We start from the raw sequence: 24,829 nt of genomic DNA, 5'->3' as shown, positions 1-24,829 counted from the left end.
ACCCTCTATCCTAGGGTATATGCATGCATGGGGTAGTCAGAGACACATCTCAAAAACTTGAGGTTTCTGTTGTTCCTTCAGCTGTGCGGCATGTTCTTTGGATGACTGGTTTAAGCTTCCTCCAAGCATCTACCATCTGTGCAACCTTTCTACAGAAGCAATCATTTAATCTGCGGGAAACTTACGCAGCTTTGCCTGGTTGAAGACTGGGACTTGCATTGTCCCCAGATATCATTGTCCCCTTCCCTGCCAACTCAGAATCAGTCAGCCTTCCTTAGAGCTCTCTGAGTTCAAAAGGCAGCAAAACATTCTAAGTTTCAAAGTACTTCCTTGTGATTGAGATGTCAGTAGCTCCTTTTCCAGAATATCACAGTTCTCATTGGTGGATTGAAAGATAGATACAGACATATCTGAATATATAAAAGGTCACAGAGTTCTTTTCTCCATTTATATCATTAGCGTCCTTGTCTTTCAACTCTTTGATATCGAATACCATTTCACAGCAGACAGGAGAACCTGAAGCTACTTTGTGGGTTTTCATTAGCCTCGTGCACTTATTACCAAACTGTACTCCACAGTATGAAACAGAGTTTTAACCAGAGGCACACTTTTTCATGGTACTCACACTTCATTGAAACTTATTCACATGAAGCTTGCTACAGTGATTAACAAAGAACTTGTTTTGACAGAATAGGAAAACTCCATCAACTTTACCCCCACCAGGTATTTTATTAATGAATTCAAAGGAGCTGAAATGTCAAATTCCTAAATTCTTAGGCAGATTTTGAAAAACAATTGCTGTACTGAATAACTATCTTGAAAAATACTCATGTATTAAGTAATTATATATCACTATTCCACATTAATATGCAGTGAAAATCAATAGAATTTCTATACATGACTAAATAAAATAGATTGGGATTCATTATTATATTCAGTCAAGAAATATTTATTGCTTATTTACTATGTGCCAGAGACCTTTTTAGACAAAAGAAAGGAACAAGACTGATTCCTTTCCACATACAGTTTGCTTTTTAATAAGGAGAGAGATAATAAATCACATATTATACTTATTTTACTATACTATGTTATATTATATGGGATTTGATTTTTAAAAAGCTAAAGCAGGTGTCACAAGGTTGAACAGTGTTCAATAAATCTTTCTGAGGAAGTCACATCTGATCACTGAATAGTGTGAGAATGAAAAATACAAGTGTTTGGGAGAAGATTGTTTCAAGCACAGAACAAGAGATTGAAAGAGTAAATTACGAGTTGGGAAGAGGAAAGAGAACAGACCTCATAAGCAGATAAAAGAAGATAATATGTGATACATAGGTCAGGTCAAAAGTTGATTTATATTTTGAGTGTGCAGTGAAGGCACATACTAGATCACCACATACGAGGAAATAAAGGGGTTCCCATTCTAGCAGAGCATATCAGCCATGATAATGACTCCCTATTATTTATGGAGTGTGCATGTTTTGTCAAGCACAGATTTTGGAGTTTGTTTTACATATGTTATTGTTTATTCTGTTTATTCCCCCTCATGTTAAATAGCCAGACAAGACTTTATTTTTTATTTTTTAGCTTGCAAACTGAGGTCCAGAAAGATCAGGCAGTTTGACAAAGTTCAAATGATTATTGAAATAAAAGGGACCAAATTCAAACTTACTTCTGGGAGGCTCAAGTACATGCAATGCATAAACTATATTTTCTGATTCCTACAATAAACTTTAAGTGTTTTCTTATTTTAATTATCAATATTTTAAAGCTTACCTATAAAACTGCAATTTCCTCCTGGGGGCTATTTCAGTACTGTGGAAAATATCTACACGCATCTACATTAATTCAGACTTTATTAAAATTTACGAAAAATAGGTCATGATTTAAGCTTAAGAAACAGCTATATGTGTGCAATATCAAATGACCAGATGAAAGACAAAAGTTACTGAAATACTATCAGTATAATTTCTAGGAATTTGTAACTTCTATACTAGAATTGGATAGCCTTATTCGATATGATTAAAAGTGACAATTTTGGACCAGGTGCGGATGCTCTTTTCAGTGAATCCTGTAGTTGACAATCCTAAAATCAACTAATCCAGAACCTGCTTTAAGACAACTGCTTAGTGTTACTGAACACAAATATCATATCTATTATTGTAGATATTGCATCCTTTTTATAAGTTGTTATTCCAAACACACCAGCCTTTCATCCAGGGCAGAACCAACTGTGATCCCCACAGACCCCATTTCTGTCTTTCCAACCTGTTTTCCATGGGTTGATTCATCCATTGTTTATCACACTTTCCAGTTCTGCAGCAAAGATGACATCACCCTGCTTTGTGAACATGATGAGCAAGCCCTCTTGGAGCCAATCACCATCATTGCCCTAAGTACACTTCTGATTTCTATGTCAGTATGATAGAAGTACAAGCTTTCTATCAATTGATACATTGCTATTCTACTTACAAGTTTTAGCTTTTAAAAATATTTGTGTTCAGTGTTTTTTATGTTTTCCTTAGTTCATAATGATGCTAATGCATTTGAATTTACTGCATCTTATATCTTCAAATTCAATTATACTAGCTTCTTAAACTGTTATTTTTCTTATCTGATTTTCTCATCTTTTTGTAAAGTAATGATATCTGTGTCACCAACTTAATGATTCCTAGATTCTTATGATAAAAATAAAATTTTTAATTATAAACTATGGATGTTCAAGTTTCAAAATCTAGAGGGAAAATGCATAAACATTCCACTACCCTACCAAAACTCAAAATGACTTGAAATATTTGATTTTGATTTAAGAATCTATTGCCAATTTGGTTCAGATCAGTCTTACATGCTATTAATAAAAAAAGTTCATATGAAGCATTTTGAAGAGCACCATATTCGGTGCTTTAATTTCAAACTATAATTTTGGAAGTCCATCCTGATTTGGATATCATAAGGGCCATTATTTACAAGTTGATGGAAATTAAAGTGTTGTGTTGTCTTATAGTATAATATTATGGCTTAGAATTTATTTCCTTTACAATATCACAATAAAAGTAACTATTGCACCTCATTTTCTATTTTTAAAAAATGGCAGTGAACATCAGTTATATTGCAAGCTGTTAATAGAAAAGGAAATGCTGAGAATCATATCACACTTTATAATATGAGTGGTATGAGTCTGTGTGGTTTATTATAATATTTAAAAAGAATTCAAATTTGCATCAAAATGAATCCTTTCACTTATTTCTCATTTTTAGTAGAAATAAAAATTTATTTAAATTTTTTCATATTTTATACCAGTTTTATAAAGTTTAAATTTATTGATAAGTAAATGTTGACATGCTTTTCACCATTGTATTTTGGTATGATAAAAGTATATATTCGGTTGCAATATGAAAATAATCTATGAAAAATTCCAAAGTATATTTTCCTGCACCTCTTTAATGTCAAACTATAATATAGAAAACAGCACAAACTTATATAAATCTGAGTAATTCATTTATATCAAATATATGTACAAATTTTAAATGAGGTTTAAAGAGCCTTCTTGGCAAGAATTTTAAAATATCAAACCCAAATGATTCATAGAATCTTTCACAGTCCCGCTTATTAATGTAACATAAATGTTTTTACATGTCTATGTAACCATCAGATTCTCCAGATGATAAATTTTCTCTATATATATCATCAGGAACCTCACTCATCAATGCTTTATTCTTAATTTGCGGGAATAAAACAATTGAACGAATGAAACAACATTGGAGGGCCTGATTCTCTTTCTCAGGTTAGGCAAATAAACACTTTGAGAATTTGCCCTGGATATAATGGATCTTATGAGGAACATTGCAGTCATGAGGTGGCACTGGCTTGCACTAGCAATTGAGGTCTATTTATGTGCATCTCTTCCAACATTTTTCTTTAAGGACAATGTACTCAAGGACATCGGAAAACTACAAACGCACGCTCACCACGCTGCAGGAAAGCCAGACCACACAACGCATTTTGCTCAAATGGGCATTAGCACTTTGGGGATTTTTTTATGGTAAAAAGTCCTAATTGTTGGAGTGCACTGCAGAACCAAACATACATGCTAATCTTATAAATCGAGGTCCCAGCTCATTAAGGTAATCAAAATTTTCATCCTGGTAGGTGTCGGTTGACCCTAAGGAGCTCAGGGAGCTGGCCAAGGACCCCAGGCCCTTGAAGGTGTAGGTCTGAAGGGAGTCAAAGGGTGGGGCGCAGGGGTCCAAGTCCGCCTGGTCCAGCTTCTCCAGGATGAATTTCCTGAAGAGGGCGCTGTAGGGGCCCACCTGCAGAGACTGCCTGTAGAGGCTCCGGATCTCTGCGAGGTGGTCTTCCGAGCCCTGTGTTCCCGCATCACAGCGGTGCTTCTGACTCGGCAATGTCGAAAGCCTCTGTGTCTTCTCCACCTCCTTCATCATCGTAGCAGAAGATATTCTCTTCCAAGAAAGAGGATCTGCTTTCTTTGTTGTCTAAGCGCCAACATCAAAAATATAAACCCTGATGAAGAAAATGTATCAGAATATGAATGAACACACACAGAGCATAATGAACTCCACAATCCTGAGCTTGTTAAAAGCTCCAGACACAACCTTGATTTTGAAGATAACGTGACGGAAAGTAATTTAAAACTGGACTTGCAAAATGACATAAGGAAGAAGATAACAAACATTCTTGCTGATGACTTAGAGGGAAAACACTGTGAAAATACATTGAACTGTTTTCTGTGAACAATTTAGAATTCAAATTTTACTTTTCTCACATATTAAAATGGAACCAAGTAGATTAATAGAGCATTTTTCCAATCTGAATACACTTGGCAAACTTAGTGACAATGAGTCCGGTTAAAGTAAGTTCAGAACAGGACAGTTTGATATTCCACATTAAGGGGACATTCTGTGACATGATTATTTTCTAAGTTGGTATTTATTGACCACAAAATATATGTCAGTTTCTTCTAAAAATTTATATTTATTGATTGATTTAGTTCTTATTAAATTCACATATATGTTATATTCCTTTAAGATGAGAAAAGTAAAGCCTAAAAGCATTTAAATCACATCCCCAGAAAGACCCAGCTAGGAGACAGAAAGGTCATCTTCAAATTAAGAAAGTTGTTTCAGAGCCTGGGCCCCATGATACCACATTAATTTCAGAAACTCCAAACTATCTTGCATTTGAATCATAATACTGGTTTGTGCAGATCAATATTTATTACACAAAATAGTTTTAGCAAAATGTAGAAACAGAAGAATTTCAGAACACTTTAATTAGAAGAAAAACTGTGTGTGCATATGCAGGTGCATGCTTGTGTGTGAGTGTGTGTGTGTGTGTATGTGTGTGTGTGTGTGTGCACATCTAACTAACTAACCTTTCTACATCCTTGGATTTACATATCTTTTCAGCACATCAGGGATAGGATTTGAAACACATATGAAGGGATGTTAGAATTTTCACAAAGATAAATATATTGGTACTATTTTATACAAAAAGAAAACAGTGAGGAGTCTCAGGTTAGTAAAATTAGAAATTAAAGATGAGGCATCATAACTGATATCAGAAAATAAAGGATAATAAAACATACTGTAAACTATCACAGACCAAGTAATTGGAATTAATAGATAAATTCCTAAAAATATATAGCTATCAACACTGTGCCAAGGAGAAACTGGAAATCAGGACAGAACAATAAGTAGTAAGCATATTGAATCAATAATCAAAATCCATATTAAAGTCTAGGACCTCATGGTTTCAATGCTGAATTCTACTGAACAACTGAAGAAGTAATTCCAGTAAATCTCAAAATCTTCTGAAAAATTAGGAGAGGGAATACTACCAGATTCATTTTATGAGGCTAATAACACTTTTTGATACTGAAACCAGACAAATATACTGCAAGAAAAGAAAACTACAGACCAACATCACTGATGAACATAGATGCAAAAATCCTCTAAAAGGGTTGGGGAAGCAGGTAGGACAGGGAAGGTGGCCATAACCACTGTTACTTCATAAGGTTCTATGAAGATAAAATTTTGTAACACATGCAGGGCATGAGGACAATTTTCTGGACAACAGAAGTGCCCAATTGTTCTTAGGTATTTTTATATCTTATATTTGTGCAATGCATATGTCAAAACATTTATAAACTGGCATACATACACATACTCTTAAAATTGAAGGGTCAGTGATCTTTGGTTTGAAATGTGGATTTGCCCACTCTATTTTTCATTTATTCTATTTGGTTTAAAAATTATAATACATTTAGAATAGCAGTTAAACCATACTGCTGTAACATAATTATATATTTATCATGTTACTTTAATAAGTGGAGATATGTTCAGTTCAGCACTACTTACCACATATTAACATAATGAAGATCAGAATAGCAATTATTACTTCGACCCTGAGTCCCAAGAAAAGCACGAGTTTCTTATCACTGCAGGTCTGTGTATCCCCACTGTCATCACAGTCACAGACATGTATGGTAAGTGTGTTTGTACTTGTAAGTGATGGGATCCTGTTGTCCGCAATTAAAATGGTTATGAAGAAGTTGGGCTCTTCTTGAAGGCTAAACCCACTTCTATTAGTCAAAATTGTACCTGTGTTATCTAAAACAAGATACCAAAATTTATCAACAACATAAAATAAATCAATCCATCTTGTGTATTAGAGCCACTACTATAGAGATATGATTAAATAAGTTCAAATAAAAGAGAAAATTTTTGATTAAAAGACAACTTGAAGGTTCCCTGAAAATTAATTAATGCTTTGACATTACCTAATTGTGAAATGAGATGAATTATTTAAATCAATTCCAAAACGTTTTTGAGAAATATAGAAAATAAAAGCAGAGCAGAGCAAACATTTCTATAGCCACATATGAGCATTTATGGGCGTTACTAGCATTAATTTTATGCAGATGCTACCAGTTTTATTTGGATCAACTGCACTAACACTGCTTTTTCTAACATCTAGAGCCCATTATTTTCATACATCTTAGAAATACATAGATTTTCTATTATATAACTATTAAAGCATGTGATCTCAAATAGTAGGTTTTCTAAATAGAAAAAAGAACTGATTTTACTTTTAGGGAAAGATAATAGTAGGATATCTGATTTTGACTTCACTCATTTTATTTTTAAAATTCAGAGAATCTTCAAACAATTTTTATCTAGAGAAGCCACTCAAAATATTAATGAAAATGGCCAACACATACTCAAAATGTAAAATTGTTTTTCCCCCAAGTCCCAAAATATTCTGAATGATGTTCATCAATGTGATTCTTTGGGTCTTAGATCTATATTTCCTCTGTATTTTTTTATTCAGAATAGTTTTGCAATACCTAAGTATGTTCTGAATCCATCAGTCTACTTTATAAGATGATAGTAAAGTGCAAATAAATGAAATCTTCTTGAAATGCATATGTAGTTAAAACTTTTTCCAAATCATCTTTTCAATGCTAAAAAGATAATGCTCTTGAAGTCCATAAAACCCATGAAATTTATGTATGAGGCAGATTTAAGTGGTGAGAAACAGTTATCATCTTTTCAATTCAATGTGTTTTATTACCTTACTTGGGACTACAAACATTAAACCAAACTTGTATTCTTTAGGTTTTGCTATATTTATTTTGCCTCAGTAATATATTTTGAATTATTATAAAGATGTATAAGACATATTATATTTGATATTTGTGGGATTTTTTTCTAAATATATTTGAACTACTTTCACTAAGAATTTGATACAAATAAAATAGAGACATGTGTCTGTTCCCTCTCCCACCAAAGGCATCTCTGAATTGGAGACTAGACCCAGTGGTGGGGAGGAACGGCTCAGGTATCTGGTCATAGATATTGTGTGGCTTATATATTTGAGGTAAAAAGAAAGGTTTAAATAGAAATCTATATTATGGCCAAATATCTCTTCCTAAAGCAAATTTAAAAGGAGCAGAATGGCCTTCTATAATTAATCCACTTCTACACAAAAGGAAGAGAAATTCTTTTTCTACCCCAAATCCTTCCAGAATATTTTATCCTTTGATTTATAAAATAATTTTGTTTAGAGGGAAAAGAAAAAAAAATAAACGACTTTCATATATTTGTAACTCCTTATTGATGACTTTAAACATTTGTGAATCAAAAACAGCTCACCTCACAGTACACTAAGGGTATTTTCTCTTCAGACAAATACTGAAGATTAAGATATGAATGAACAGCTAGGGTTGTGGCTCAGTGGTAGAGCACTTGCCTAGCACATGTGAGGCCCTGGTTTTGATCCTCAGCACCACATTAAAAATAAATAAGTGAAATAAAAGTATTGTGTCCAACTACAACTAAAAATATAAATGTAAAAAGAAAAAGATAACGAAGGAATCGAGAATCCAGGACTGCAATGAAGTTTTCCAGGTCAGACAGAAAAGAGCTTATAGCCACTGTGACTTTTAAAACCCACCTCTAATTTGAAAAAATGCAGTGAGAAGGAAGTGTAGCCAGTATTTTCAGAACTTGACTCTGAGGTTTTTTTTTTTTTTTACTTTTTTATTATTACTCTTTTGCTTTATTTCTTGACATTATGATATTAAAAGCAGTGTGAAAAACAATGCCTCAAGTTCCATTAAAATAAAAAAGTGATTTATGAAAAATGAGTAAAAAAATCATTATGACTGAATGGTGTTACCTTGATTATCTCTGATTGTGAAACTTGAGTTGTTTGTGTCTTCTGCAGAGAGAGTGAAATAAAAATGGTGGTCTTCTATAGATTCATCTCTGTCTACTGCGCTGATGGTTTGAATCACCTACGAGAAGACAGGGATAGACTTTTATCATTGCTGTATTGATTCAGGGCAATTATCACTGCTATTATTATTTTCAGCTTTTATTAAGTAGTTTAGCCAAATAATTAGGGACACTACAGATGGGTAATTGTCAAATAATGGAGAAGATTAAAAATTTTCTTAGGCAACAATAATGTGTATGTTGTGATTTATAAAGAGGGTTATGACTTTATATAATACATTCTCATAAATGCATCATGTGGATTCCAGAAGCTAAATTTGTTGGAAGTTCTTCAAACATTGTTGCTATATTTTGACATCATCTTTTACCCTCCTTTCCTACATGTTCCCTTTCCTTCTTTCTTTACTTCCTTCTTTATTCTTACGTCTTCTGAAATCTAGTCATTATGACTTGCTGAATTTATACATTTCCTTTTTATACTGAGTTCAAAACGGGTAGAGTTATTGTCTTACTAAAGTATTTGCTTAAGTAATGAGTTTTTTAATTGATTTGAGGGAATAAGGCATTTAAAGCTTAGGGGGAAAGTATATGATTTCCTTTGACCCATAAAGATTAGAGAAAAGCATTTTCAATCAAAATATGTTCCACTATTTATCTCAGATAATAAAATGATGAAGTAATGCAGATATGAACACATCAGTTCTGAATTAATTCTTTTATTTCAAAACATGAATGTATCAGTAAAGTAGTTCATTATTGTCAAAAAAAGATATGCTTGTCAAAATAGCATAGTGAGATTGTGATTAATTCTGAAAATTGAAGTAAATTGAGTATAGAAGCTAGTGTTTTAAATTTTCTATAATTAAAGTGCTTTTAACAATGTGTCAGACAAAACCATCCTCAGTTGCATGATGGCAAATACAAATTTATGAAGCTATATTTCAAATAACAGATTTCTCTCTACATGCATGAAGAACATTGTGAGGCTAATGCAATTTGTCTATTTCTCTGCATTCATTTATATTTTTTTCATAACCTCCCTAAGTAAATAATAAATTTGTGATAACTAAGTAATACAATAAAAGAAAACATTTTCATTCAATCCATGTTTAAAGTAATAAATGCAAATGTTGAATCAGGATGGTACTTTAATTTCAAAATATCATATGCTTTTGTATAAGTTGTTTTGTGTAGGTTTTTGTGTAAGGAGAGGACAAATCCTAACAGTCTCATACTGTGAATCTCAGCTTTACTACTTGCAAGTTTTCTAAGTTTAAAAACTGTATACATGAACACTTTCAAATTCATCTTAAGGATCCTGTGCTTTAACTTATCAAATAATTTATTGCCCAATTGGCATATTACTATTAAGTTTTCTTTGTGAAAACATTCTCTTGTTGATATTTGTACAGGGTGGTGTCCTAAGTGATATTAGTAATCTTATATGAATAGCAAGGTAAGATTGATGGCATACTCTAAAATTGATTTTTATGACATCATTTGATATCACATACACTCTAGATTTTTAGACACCAGATACTTTATCTTATCACCTGATGCTCTATATTGAACACAAACTTTTGAGTATATGGTGAAAATCTCCACTTTGAATATAAAGGCTTAAGAAGACTGCAGAGGCTTTGAATATATTTTGAATTACATTTAAAATACTATCCCAATTATAGTATTAGTAGACCGAGAGGGCAAGGATTCAAAACTCTGTCTCCTTTCAACAAACATGATTACACTTCTATTTGCTTTATAAATTGAGCCTCAAATAAAATATGCTTTATTGGATTCCAGTACTTTAAAACATAAGAATCCAATCAGTCCATATGAGGAATCATTGATTCAATTGAATTAACCTTGAACACATGACATGTACACTTTTCATGAAAACAAAAAATCTCTAACAAAGGACAACACTAAAATTTCTTCACTGAGAATATTCATTTTTCCTTTCAAAATAACATTGAAAAGGACTTTGTGTTAATTTTTCAATAAAAGTCTAAGAAAATCCTGTTTGTTACATTGCCCAGAGGTCTAAACGATTTACTTACGTTGACTAACTTGGGACTCATTTCTGCCCTTCTATATTTATGAGAGAAGCAAAGACAAGTTGAAAAGTTAAGAACATACAACAAGTCACCAAGATTAAAAATACTAGAAATAGAGGCAATCGAATAATTCCAAATTACAACAAATGTCAAGAGCTCATACTTTTAATTTTCTCCTTTCTCTCTGGGTAGAATTTTGCCCCATGTCTTTCTCATATACTACATTCAATTTCCTATCTATAGTACTGTGAACTCTATGATGGAAATATATTGTGCCAGCCTAGAGAGTCTTTTAATAGGGATTCATCAATGGATTCAATGTTATCCTATATATTATTTCACCTAATCTTGCCATAACCCTTTTGAATAAATCCTGTTATTGACCCCATTTAAACTTGAGTTTTATGTAAGGAAAGGGCTGGCTCAGAATGACAATGCAATCTCATTCTCAGATGTTTTGAGATAATAGATTTACAGGAGGATTATCAGGCACATTGCTCTTTCCCTGGGTTTGCTACTGTCCTTACAGGTAGGATATAAAGTTACTGAAAAAAGAAATGGAACAGAGAAGGCCAACCAGGACATTTCTTATGTAAAAGACAGAGACATACAGAGAAATGTATAATATAACATTTATAATATACAGAGTAGATATAGACCAAAAATAATGGTTAAAAAGCAAGAAAATAATCTTAGGTTTCCTGTGAAAGACAGGGAAGTATTTTTAGGCCAGAAGTAGAGCAAGTGAACTAATTCTTGAGTAAAACATGAATTACTGGGGAAAGTTTCACCCAGACCAAATGCTAGCCCGTGAAAACCAAGAGGGCAGAGATATAATAGGTAGAAGTAAATGAGATTAACGTTTGTGGGTCAAAGATGGTCTAATATTGGCAGTTTCATAAGTTTCCGCTTAATTATTTGATGGAGTAAAAATAGTGTTTGACTCTGAAGATAATCATGGGAAGAAAGATAATCACTGCACTGTGTATTTTTCCAGAGAAGAGGCATACGTAGGACCACTTACTAAAATGTCACTCCTAGCTTCATTATCCTCGTTCAAAAAACACACATTTTTTGACAACTACACTAAGAAGCTGCTATTGTCTCCAACAATATATTTGACTCTGTTTCCTTTTCTTGCAGATCAGCTACCAATAAAACCTACTTCTAAAATAAGTCTAGGAGTAAATTGCTAAAGATTATAAAATATAAATTGAATAAATACACAGAAAATGAGCAATAATTTTCATAAATTAATTTTATAAAATGTACTTAGTAAGCAATGTTCCTCAGTACAAAGATGTCAAAGAAAAAGTAGGAATTGCAATAAATGAATGACATAGTTTTTTTTAATTTCATCTGCCTTTTTGATTATGTATATATTCTATTGATTTTTACCTTGCAGTAGGCTAAAGATGCAAATTCTTTCCCATTGTCAGAAAAAAAAACTATTCATAAATTTGAATTAGACCATCACCTTCTGTACTAATTTATTGGGAAAATGATTATAAAATAGACCCACTCTGACAAAAATAATCTATAGAACTCAAAAGAATTTAAAAATATCTGTTCAAAAACTAAAAGTAAAAATTAATACAGTAATAGTTGAGCCAACAAGAAAATATGGACAGTAGTGTTTTTGCTCTAGTTTTGCCTATTCAGCAGTTTACTGGGAAAACATTTTTGAGAAGTTAATGGTAGTATTACATTCTGGTCCTAGACAGAGACAGAGAAATACCCAATTTCCAAAAATGAATCTCACAAAATTGGATTACATACTTTTAATGGCAATTTTCTTGTAGAAATAAATCTATGTTCCATTAAAAATTATATATTATATATTCTTAAAGTTTTATCTCAATGTATAATTTCAATTCCCTTTAGGATAATTTCAAAATTTATAAATTTGTACAAAATAAACATATGAATGAAAACTACTAAAGTACAAAAGTATCTGATTAATGTCTTGATATAATCATTTGATGCCTATTCCACTGGCAAGAACATGCCAAGAGCTTCCAGACCCTGGACACGCACTGTCTGTCCCTATAGTTCACATTCTAGTGGAGGAGAGAGAGAAACAGAACTACAAACCTGCAAAGTGTTGAGGAAGAACTTGAAATACATAAAACACCTAAAGTCCATAATGCTCAGAATAAATAGGGTCAGAGGACCTGGGATATAGACTGAAATTAGAAAACCTGCTACAGAGTGAGTCTTGTGTGCATCATGAAATGTTCTAAGATGGCATATTACAGAATTTAAACTTAATACTGAAAATCACAAGTTCTAAATTGGGGAAAATCATGATCACTCATTTTTATTTGGGGTCCTGTGACCCATGGAAATTAATTAGTTTTTGAAAAACTCTTTCTGAGCACATTTTTAAAGCAGGTATGAAAAAACTGTTGTCATGATACCAGGGACCCACTGATTGTTATTGAAGACTTCCTGATAAGAGATCCAAAAGGATGCTAACAATCAAAATCACAAGAATTATTTATAATAAGAAACATACAGAAATTAATGAAGTGTTTACATGAATTGAGAATACTCAACATAACTTCAGATGGAGACAGAGCTTGTGAATCCCACAATTTCCCCTTGGGTATGCTGTGCTTCACATGATGTCACCAAAACAATATTTTTTCTCCATTTCCAAAGGGACTATGTATTATTTTGACCATTGACCAACCACTGAAATATGATTGTCCAGGAAATTGTCTTCATGTGTACAGCCTTGATTAAAAAACTATAATTAAAAATATATAATTAAAATATAACTAAAATATAATTGATTAAAAATTTAGCACGCATTGCCATGTACATGGTGTGAGATAAAAAAAGCAAAGTTTGATATTACAGAAGCATCACTTTTCATAACTATCTAAGAAGGATCCACTTCAGAAGAGATCTTAGGTCCTGGGTAGTGTAGGATATGTGAGAAGAAAATAGAAATTGACATATGAAAAACAGGGAGGAAATGGAATCAGTGGAACTTGGTGATTTACTGCATCTGGAGAATGAACATAAGAGGAAGTAAGGATGATGTCCATATATCTTTCATGTGCATCTTGATGAGTGTTAATATTTTTGCTAGGAGTATTGAGAAAAGTTGAAAGCAAACAATATAAGCATAGTAATGTTTTTTAGTATATGATTTTGATCATTGATTTTAGCACTAGTTACAACAGTTCATTCTCATATTTATTATGTGTGAATAATAAATATGACTTATTTCAAGTCAAATAATAAAGTTGACTTATTTCATGGCAATGCAGAACTTTGGTTCAATTTTATCAAAGAGCTTTCTAGAATGCAACTTTTTGTGTTATTAATTGTTAGAGTCTGTAAACAAGTCTGGATGGCGCCTGGCAAAATGCCAGAGGGAGTGGTTTGTGAAATAACGCCAGCGAGCCATTAAGTATGGAGATTCCTTATTGGTTGACTGCTGTATCTAGTTTATGTTAATTAGATAAGCTGTGTTGCATGTATAAATACCGATTTTATCCTACAATAAATGGCTCCTACTCCTGCTGTATCAATGTACACAAGTTGCTCATCACCCCCCCCGCTATTTTGCTGTGGCCGGACTGAGGCAATTAATAAAATGATCATCAGTGAAATTAATAATATAATTACATAATGAAAAATTTTAATAGATTCAAAATATTAAGTTTTGCTACCCTTCTAAAAACATTATGTTTTTAGACATTACCTTTTAATTCTTCAGACCTTGTTCTTAATAATAATTTACATATTGTTACAACCATATTTGTAATACTATTTGTGTTGAAATTAATATGTGCAAATGTCTAATTTTTTTTTCTTTTTCCATAAGTAAAGCTACTTAAAATGGTTTGGAGAGCTGGAGTTGTGGCTCAACAGTAGAGTTCTCTCCTAGCACGTATGATGCACTGGGTTTGATACTCAGCACCACATAAAAATAAATAACAAAATAAAGGTATTGTGTTCAACTACAACTAAAAAACATATATTTAAAAAAATAGGCTGGAGATCCTTTCTTTATTTTGGGAAAGTTTAAATCCTATGATGATATTTGTAACTTATAATTTTGAACATTCATGTTTGCAATTCTCTTGACTAAGATATCTCTTAGGATTTTATATCACATGCTCTAATAATCTTAATGGTCATTGCTTTAATTCACTCTCCTTTGGTTTTTTACAGCATTACTTGAATATTTTATTTTGTTTCATTTCAATCTAATTATTCTCTGAACTGTGTATTTTGAAATAGGTATAGATTCATAGGAAATTGCAAAAATAATCCATAGGCTCTCTTAAACACTTCATGCAACTCTTACTAAAGGGTGGCATCAGATATAACCTCAGCACACAATTAACCTTACATCCTTCCACTCAAACAGTGGAAGCCAATCTCAATGATGCTACAGAGGAACTCACAACTTTTCATTTGCATTGTAAATAGCGGATACCCTCACACATCTGGCTAAAGACATGAACCTGGGTCTGCTGCCCTCTGCAGTCCACGCAGTCAGTGCTGCTTCTATGCAATGCCAGCGCACCTGGCAGCACATTCTGGTCTTCACAGAAGGGAACAGGCTTCCTGCTAAGAACTTGGAGACACAGTCTCATCACAATCTTGAAAGAACAAGTTTCACTATCCAAAGAATTTTCCCTTAATTATTTGTGAATACAAGTTTTAAAAATTTGATAATCTTGATATTAACATTAAGGTAATCAGGGAAAATTGATTTTCTAGGATGATTTATTGATTGTTGTAGAATCTAATTGCCTCAAATTGTGTTACTTCAAGACTCATTAATCTGGTTGCTCTATTTAGAAGCCAATTTGAAATATATTCTACTTTTTATTGGATTTAAGGTGCTTTATTATGTGAATGGCATTCAAAAACACTTCTTACTTTGGATAATATTCCTAAATTAAGAAAGATCAACTTTTTATACAAATTACATTTTACACAAGTTTTATATATTTTGATGGTAGCAGGATACAAAATCAATTTATTAAAATACTCAATCCCCATGCTATTAACAATAAAAATTCTGATATAATAGGATATACAGCCATATAACTCTTAATAACAGGGACTTGTGAGAAATGGGTTGTCAGGGCATTAACCCCTGGGGCATTATGATGGAGTACTCTCATACCTACGAGGTGGAACAGCAGACCACACACCTAGGTGCCATGGGTCTAGCATCACCTATGTTGTCCCACTCTAACTGAAACAATGTTAGATAGTTCATCACTGTGTAATAGAATATAATTTCTAGACCTTACAAAAGTAAATAATATGTTGATTTCTGTCAATACATTTCATGAACAATAAATTGTTCATATATTACTATCTAAATGTAGGAGGGAGAAAGAGATTAATAGCATGTTTGTAAGATTTTAGTGGCTCTTTCAAAGGCTATTTTGTTATTTAGTGTTTGGTTTTGATTTTACTTGCGGAAAACCTAGTCAGAACATTTCAAAACAAAAATCTGAACTCAAGTTAGTCTGAATCTACTATTAACCTCTAAAGAAACACATGAAAGGAACAAGGACAATCTTGTCGACATCATAGCACTAATGCCTAGATTATGAAAATAAGGCTTTTCAATGAACACGAAATACAGTCCTTGTTGTCATGTACAGTGGTAGCACTTAAATCACCTGCACATGGATTTCAGTCCATCACCTGTAGTGCAGCGGGAGGGAGACATATTTAGGTTTCCCTTTGGTTTTGAGTGGAGTAACATTCTTTCAGATACTTATAAAACTGAGATAATTTGAGAGTGACATCTGAAAGTCCCCCTCATGATTATTTGATGATGTCTGTCCTTCCTCCTTAAAGTAAATTGATTGTAAAATAAGGCTGATCCACGTGACATTTTGAGTTTGAATTATGATTATTCCAGACAAGAGGTGAGAATTAAACTGACTCTTGACCTCAACATCATGAATATAATTCTTTCTACAAATCAATAGAGAAAACCCTTATTTTCATGTTTGTTTTCCACTATGAAAATAATTTAAGGATAGCTATTAAGATTACTATGGCAAAAATAGTTACAATTAAATCCCCTCTTGGAGACAAGTACATAGGACAGGCTTGACTTAATCCATTGTAAATTATGTGGAGTTGGAAAGTCAAACCTTTTTGAGGCATGGTATAATCATCTGTAAACTAGAAAAAAGCATGCTCTTTTATGGATATTCCTGTGTAACTTTACATTTAAACTTTCATCAGAGTACAGGAGAACTCTTATGTCCTTAAATTCAAAACCCTCCTTTCTTAGTAGTGTTTAATCTTGGCTATACCTTTATAGTATGTTGTACCAAACATTAGTATTTGAATTTTCTTTTGAAAAGTTCTACCAAGATGTAGAGGTTGATATTCTAAGTTTTTTTTCCTTTTTCTTTGTTTTCATTCTTACAAGTGTTCCAATGAATAAAGAAAGAATAATTAACTTATTTTAATTAAAAAAATGTTAATTCTTTTTTCAATTACTATATGGGTACATTGCAAATTTTTTAAAAGTTAAGACACTATGGAAACAGTGATATATGTTTTGAACTTTGTCAAGATATTTCATCATTAAAACAATTATTTCATCATTGCTCATAATTTTTTTCAAATGTGCTTCTAAAGAGTTATAACATTTCAAAACTTGTACTATGAAAGGCCTACCAGAATGGTAAAAATTAAATAAATTTTCACCATAATATTCTTCTTTTAATTGTGTTGCTCCTAGTATTAATTTAACTCTCAAAGAGATTTAAAAAAAGACTGACACACTATCATTTTAGTTTGATTTTTCATTGTAAGAAGTTAAAACTTCAGATTTTTTTTATTTTATCATAAGCACAGGGAAAAGAAAACTGAGAGGGGAAGATATTTCACAAAGTTTAAGTCAATCAGAATATGAATACCAAAGTAGAAACTAACACTGTAGGCTCAGGATACTGGTAAAGTTTACCATGAAAGCAAAGATGCAGATTATGAGACTTCAGGTGAAGTTATACCATTTAACTTTTCTCAAATTAAAAATTGTATCTTATCCATATAATTATACTGAGTTAAACAGTATAATTATATGGATAAGATACAATTTAGTGATCATCCTATAAGTCTTTAAACAAGAAGGATTTCATTACAAAATATCTTGTTTTGAGCCATTCTGTTTTGCTAAACATAAGTGGGATATTCACTTCAGTCTATGGCCCAAAGCCACCGATGAGCATGGTGTCACTGTCACTAAGTGGTACCCTCATTCTCAAAAAATGTGATTACTTCTATTTATATAAATACACTGACTTCTGAGTTGTAGCTTATGAACCAGAATCTTGGAAAAGAATGTGTCAACCACTCAGGTGGTAGAGCTACACATGAACTCCAATGCAATGAAAAAGGAAAACCCAATCTATCAAATGTATATTTCTCATTTACACATGGTGCAAAAGTAGAAAAGGGTTACTATTAACATAGCTATTAATAATTTTATTGTAAACAACAATAGAGGAGTTATAATAAAAAATACAGTGTGGTCCTTAGAATCACCTATCTTTAGACAACAAATATTTATCAGCCAAATCTAATACTCTGGCCTAGACCCCAAGCCTCCAATGTGTAAGTTGTGCTGTCTTCCCAAGTCTTCTGCTCAGTGATCTTGGCTCAGCTGAAAGCACTGAAAATGCAGTCTTACTTAGTAAATGACTTACCACCTGGGGCATCATAGTTATATAGAAAAATGAAGTATATTAAACCACTTTTTAAGATTTTTAGAGTTTTTCTTATAAAGGTGACAATTTAAATACATTCACAGCTATTATGAAATTATTGCCATATAAGTTATATATTTTAAAATCCTAACATACTGCATATTTCAAAAAACTAGAAAAAAATCTTGTCATTTTCACCATGAAGAAATAATAAATGTTTGAAGACATATGTGTTTAACCTAATTGAAGCATAATATGATATTAATTAATAAGCACATTTTTGTACAATGAATCAAAATGCATTCTACTGTCATATATACCTAACTAAAATAAATAAATAAATTAATAATAATAATAATAAAAGACACAGACCACCAAACTACCAGCATGTAAACTACAAAAAGTTGCCTTTGAAACATGCTCTAGTATTTCAAAATAGTTAATAGATACTCTTTTATTCTTAATGTTATTGGGAAAATATATTAAAAACACATATTAAAAATAAATAAAATATATTAGAGAATAATAAAAAAATAAGCACATTTTTAATGTTTTAGGTACCAATTAAAATAATTTTTTTCAATTAAAATTTGTAATTAGAAAGTTGAAATATGTAACTTTAAAATTTAATTATACTTATAATCATTGTAAAATATGATTTATGTTCAGTGCATAAATTTAATATGTATTGATTAGAAAATTGCAAGATATGTTGATTATTTTCAAATTATTTAAATTTTGAGGAAACAGACTTACTATATTTAAAGAATCATTAATTAGATGTAAACTAGTTAAAGTGATTTTTCGAAGCTCATTAATATATTTGTCTTTCTGTTCAAGAAATCAGATGTGTTTAAAATGTTTGAAAACATCAAAATTTATGTACAGCATATAAATTACAAGTGAAATAATCCACTTATAATATAAATTTTTTAAAAATTATGTAAGCCTAGTTTCCTTGGGAATTGTGAGTTCCAGTACATTTGCATTCTTTTCTTATTTTATTTTAATGATCTCTACCAGTCTACACATATGTCCCTAATGTCTAAATTTGTTAAATTTTATATTTCTGGGCAGTATAGCACAAGGGAGAAATTCAGAAATTTTATATCTTACACTTTCTCAAAAACTATGGTTTTTAACCCATAAAAATGAATAAATTTAAAAGGTTATTTGCATATTTATAATCATGTATTTTTAAAAAATATATGCTTAAAATTACAAGATTTCAGATTTTCAGGATAAAATGGTTCAAGCATAAACATAATTGAACATAGTTCACTTAACAGTTTAAAAATCATTGACAATTTCCAGTATCTTATGGTTGAAAAATGAATAACAATTATGATGTACCTATGTCTTAAGATATTCCTATCTGCTACTGTATTAGAAAATTAAAAGTAAAACATAAGGTTGGTTACTACTCCTGACTGGTAAAAAATGTAATTCCTGCTTTTGTAAAATACAAAGGGCCTCCAATTCCCTTCATTGAGAAATTTAATGTCATTTAGAATATATTGATTTCTGTATTTCTGAAAATAAGACTATAAAATTTTGGGGAATTAGGGGCCATTTGAAAAACAAGCTATGGTATGTATCATACAGAGTGCCCTACAGAGTGTCTTTAGAAATTTTTAAAATAAAATAATCTTTGTTTTTAGAAATTGTTTAAATAAAAAGAAACATATACTATTATGTTTAGCACAAAACAGAAACATGTAATTAAGATAATTAAAGTGTCTATGAGAGCATTTCAAAGTGGGATAAGTATATAAAAAAATCTATGTACAGCATATAAAATATTAATCATGTCTAATATGTGAAATATAGAATCACTATAGTATAATATATATATATATAATATCATATGAATATTAGTATTATATGTGATATAGTCATCATGTATAGTATATAAAACAGTGATGTGTTACTCAGACTTCGGTAATTTAGGAAGCTTTCTTACCTGACCAGAGTCTGCATTTTCACACACATAAGTCTTATAGTATTCAGAGAACTCAGGAGCGTGATCATTGACATTTAGAACTTGTACATACACAGGAACTGAAGAAATCTGTTGAACATTGTCTATGAGTTGAATAATATACAATGAAAAAATAAGTATAATAATGTCTTATAATCATGAAAAATTGCCTTCAAGACTACACAGTATATTTCTTTTTTTTTTCACTTGAAAAACCAAAGAGCCAGATCTCTGTATGAGGACAGGATCTGCAAATGATTCATGTATTTTTCAACAATATAGCTAAGGAAAATTTCTGTTTCACACCTTCTCCTCAAGCAATATTTACTAAGTGTCTTTCACTGGATGTTGGTCATAGTGGGAAAATAGTAGGTATAAGGTCAGCTTGCTTCATTCCTGTAATTGCTGTTAGTATTTATATAAACACACCTAATTCTGATGAATGTAGGTATTGTTAATTTCCCTGATTTCACTGAAAGAAGATTGAGAAACCATTTACCATTTAGCATTGCCTGAGATTTCAGTTAATGTAGAAATATTTGTATAAGAATATACAAGGCAATCTGGGCACAGTAGTGTATGATGTAATCCTGGGAGGCTGAGGCAGGAGGATTGCAAGTTCAAAGCCAGCCTGAGCAACTTATCGATGCTCTAAGCAACTGAGCAAGACCTTATCTCTAAATAAAATATAAAAAGTGCTGGGGATGAAGTTCAGTGGTTAAGCGCCTCTAGGTTCAATCCCCAAAATATATACCAATCAATTCTCTTAATCATTAAAATTTAGGTGCACCTTTTAAAAACAAAAATTGTTTTGTTTAAATAGAATGTTCCACAATGTACAATAATTTTAAAATTATATTTTATTTTAAAAATAAATATAATATTTTAAAAATATTGATACTTTATTTCAGATGATCAATTTCAACATTGATGATTTTGTATATAAATTATATGTCTACTTTTATTAAATCTCATGTTTTAATTTTTTCCCTTAAATTCAACTTGAAGCCTTACTGTTTTTCTCAGGAGAATTCAAACATTTCCAATTCTTTTCCTTTGTTCTTATGTTATCTGCATTTATATTCCTTATTTTCAAATATATATGTATAACTGAAAAATAAATGTATTTTGGTTTTATTGTTTCAAGAAAATTTTTTTTCTTTTCTTTTTTTCCTCCTGGTATCACGATTGAATCCAAGGGAGCTTAATCACTGAGCCACATCCCCAGCCAAGACAATTGTTTTGTAAGAGATTTTCTAGCATATTTTGGAAAGACAAGCCCAAAGTCTTTAAAACATATTTGGTATTTAATTGTTTTTTTTAAATCCCTTGAATCATTTTAGTATTACTAGATACATGTTTCACTCACTTGAGAACATAGGAGAAAGAACATATTGGAGAGAAATGAGACACCTCAGAGAGTAGTGACAGGAATTTGGCTAAATGTTCTCATAGATTGTTCAAGTTTGGTTCTAAGGAAGCCACACAATGGGGGCTAATTGAGACCCTACATTTGAGTCATTCATACAAATAAAAGCATTTAAATATAATTGTCTTGCAAGTTTAAAAATGGAAAAATGTGACTGGTGAGGAGTATAGTGTTTATAGTTAATTTAAAAACACTGAGTGAAACACATACTTTCTTTCATTTGCTCTATTAATATGGGAAAATGTAGCATAGGATTAAGACAACAGGCTTTGGAATCTGATATAATTGTGATTGTTCTATCCATTTATCACTGAGGGTGGGAAAGCAAATTACAGAGGCTGCAGTTTTGTGTGTGTGTGTATGTGTGTGTGTGTGTTTGTGTGTGTGTGTGTGAAATTCAAATAATATTGACCTCAAATTTTACTGTGAATTTTAAAATGATGTTACATAAAATAGTTTAACAAATCGCTGAGATGTTAATCTGTAAAATACTTAATAAAATGTTTATAATATGCAGTTTCACAGAACTCAATCTTTTTAGCCACAAACTATAATTTTTATAAATTAATATGTGAAAATGTGATTCAGAAGTGACAAGATGAAGACATTTTCCCTGATGTGCCTCAAATGATTCCCAGTTTCTGCTATCATTGCTGTTTGGTTATTTTCTTCAACATACACAGCATTGTAATATCTATAGTTTCTAGTGTGAGCCATTGGAATATGCCATCTTTTAAACTATAAATTTTATGTTCTATTAACTGAATAATGTACATTACCACACACATATGTAAACATGTGAATTATGCAGAGCATATGGAGCTATTTCTTAATGCTGTAGGGGCTGTGGATCAGTTGTGGAACCAATGAAGCTTAGGAGCTGAAGTCTTGTCTGAGTACCTGCATTGTACTGGGCTGGTCTTTAAATATTTTAATATCATCCTTGAAGAGAATATATGATGACATAATTATAGTGTTGATCAGATTATGCACTTTATTCATAGTACATATGTAAACATACAAGTGTTGAAGTAACGACTTTTGTGGATAGCAGGTATCTTATAACTCAAAGATACGTATTATTGTTTTTGTTTTGTTTTACAATGCTGAACCAAAAAATGCTTAGATAATTTTCCAATAGGGATCTTCTATCATAGAAAGGCATTTGTCTGATAAAAAAGTAATTATATAGCTAATTTGATAGTATATAATTAAATTATCTGGAAATTTTTGTTGCATTCATTTATTTTTTGATTCTTTTTATTCATACAAGATTAGAGCATTTTATATCTAAAAGTACAAACTATAAATTTTAAAGAGTTTACCTTCTAGTAATTCACATTATGGTACATCTAAGTTAAGAAAAGAAATTATATATTCTTATAAGCATTATATTAACATACAAAATAAGCTTGAATACAAAACATTTCTATACATTCAATAAATTTTGATCATCTAATAGCTGAGAGCAATTTTATAGATAAACATATTTTTTGAGGAATCTAGTCTTCCTTCGACCTGATTTGGATTCTTTTTTTTTTTTTTTTACAATAGCTTTGTAGAGAGTGACATTATGAATAATTTGTTCTCAGAAATAAATACGCATTGAATAAAAGCTTCTTGCTCTCGGAATAAACAACTTTGTGCTTCCTGACAGGAAAAGCCTTGGCATTTCTTCTGCAGCAGCAGGCATTTGTTCCATTGTAACATTTGCTCCTCGTCCTTTATTGTTTAGTTAGACAGAAAATTCAAATCCTGACCCAAGTCCTGCTGCAACATTTCTGCAGAGTTATTCAACATATTGCAAAAAAAAAAAAAAATCATGTGAGAGCACTTTCCACTCTGCCATATCACCTGCAGCTGTTCAATAACATGAGGAATAAGGTAGACTAAGGTTTAAAGCCTCAAAGGAATACAAAAAAAGGGAATAAGATTGTTAAAATTCTATGTAAAATCGATTATAAGAAAGGAGGATGCCTTCTAGAACATCTCAAATTCACAGCTTCACTCCTGTGCTGTACTACAGTATTACACTAAATTCATGTACCAAATAATGGCAATGATTTTGACAGTCTTTCCTATTGTGTTGTATTTATTCCTTTATGCTTTATGTCAGATGATTGAATAACCGATTCACTCATAATGTTATGGACACTATTCAAATGGTAAATTGGTATTATTTTACCCACTTTTATACCTTAACAATGAAATCATCTGCTTTTCGCTGAAACAAACAAGCAGACAACTGGTCATTAATGATTAGTAAGATCTGACCATCAGTTCAACTGCAAATGTAAGTTTAGTTAAAAAAGGGACCACTCTTTTTGGGATATGCAGACAGGTGATGAATATGATTTGTATCCTCCATATTCTGTACTATAATAATATTGAACTATGATTTATGTTAAATGTCTAAATTCTAAAAGAATTAACACTTACATTTTATCCTAAACACAGGTAAAAATGGAGGCATTTCTTATTTGCTTTCTGGAAGAGTTACTTGTGAACTGATAGACTAAGCTAGTTATGTTTGAACTAAACAAATATAAATCATTATAAACCTAAAACTTTAGTTCAGATCTTATAGTTTTACTATTATTTTCATAAAGCAGTATATAAAACTAATTACATACTTCTCTAAATTGACAATCTGGGGAACCAATATCATGAATTGAGTTTGCTACCTGAAACTGTCTTTTCAGATGAATGTTTTTAGAAATTACATAAGATTTTCCTTTTTTAATTAAAATGATAATATAAAAATAAACTCACACAGAATATATGTTCAAAAACTTGTAGAAATATGTTTTTAGTTTTTATTTATTGAAATGAAAATATTTCAATGCATATGATTGTCAGGGCATAAAATTTCAAGTTTTATATGTTGT

General features: G+C 31.3%; 1 pseudogene; it reads right to left on the bottom strand.

Annotated features, from left to right (window-relative positions):
• Positions 1-4,002: 4,002 nt before the first annotated feature.
• Positions 4,003-24,829, bottom strand: part of LOC144369671 (cadherin-19-like) — a 37,262-nt pseudogene continuing 16,435 nt past the window's right edge.

The sequence above is a fragment of the Ictidomys tridecemlineatus genome, chromosome 13 (assembly GCF_052094955.1).
Source record: "Ictidomys tridecemlineatus isolate mIctTri1 chromosome 13, mIctTri1.hap1, whole genome shotgun sequence".
Classification (NCBI taxonomy): Eukaryota; Metazoa; Chordata; class Mammalia; order Rodentia; family Sciuridae; genus Ictidomys; species Ictidomys tridecemlineatus.
Note: the sequence above shows the minus strand (reverse complement) of the source record. Positions and strands in the feature narration are given on the sequence as shown.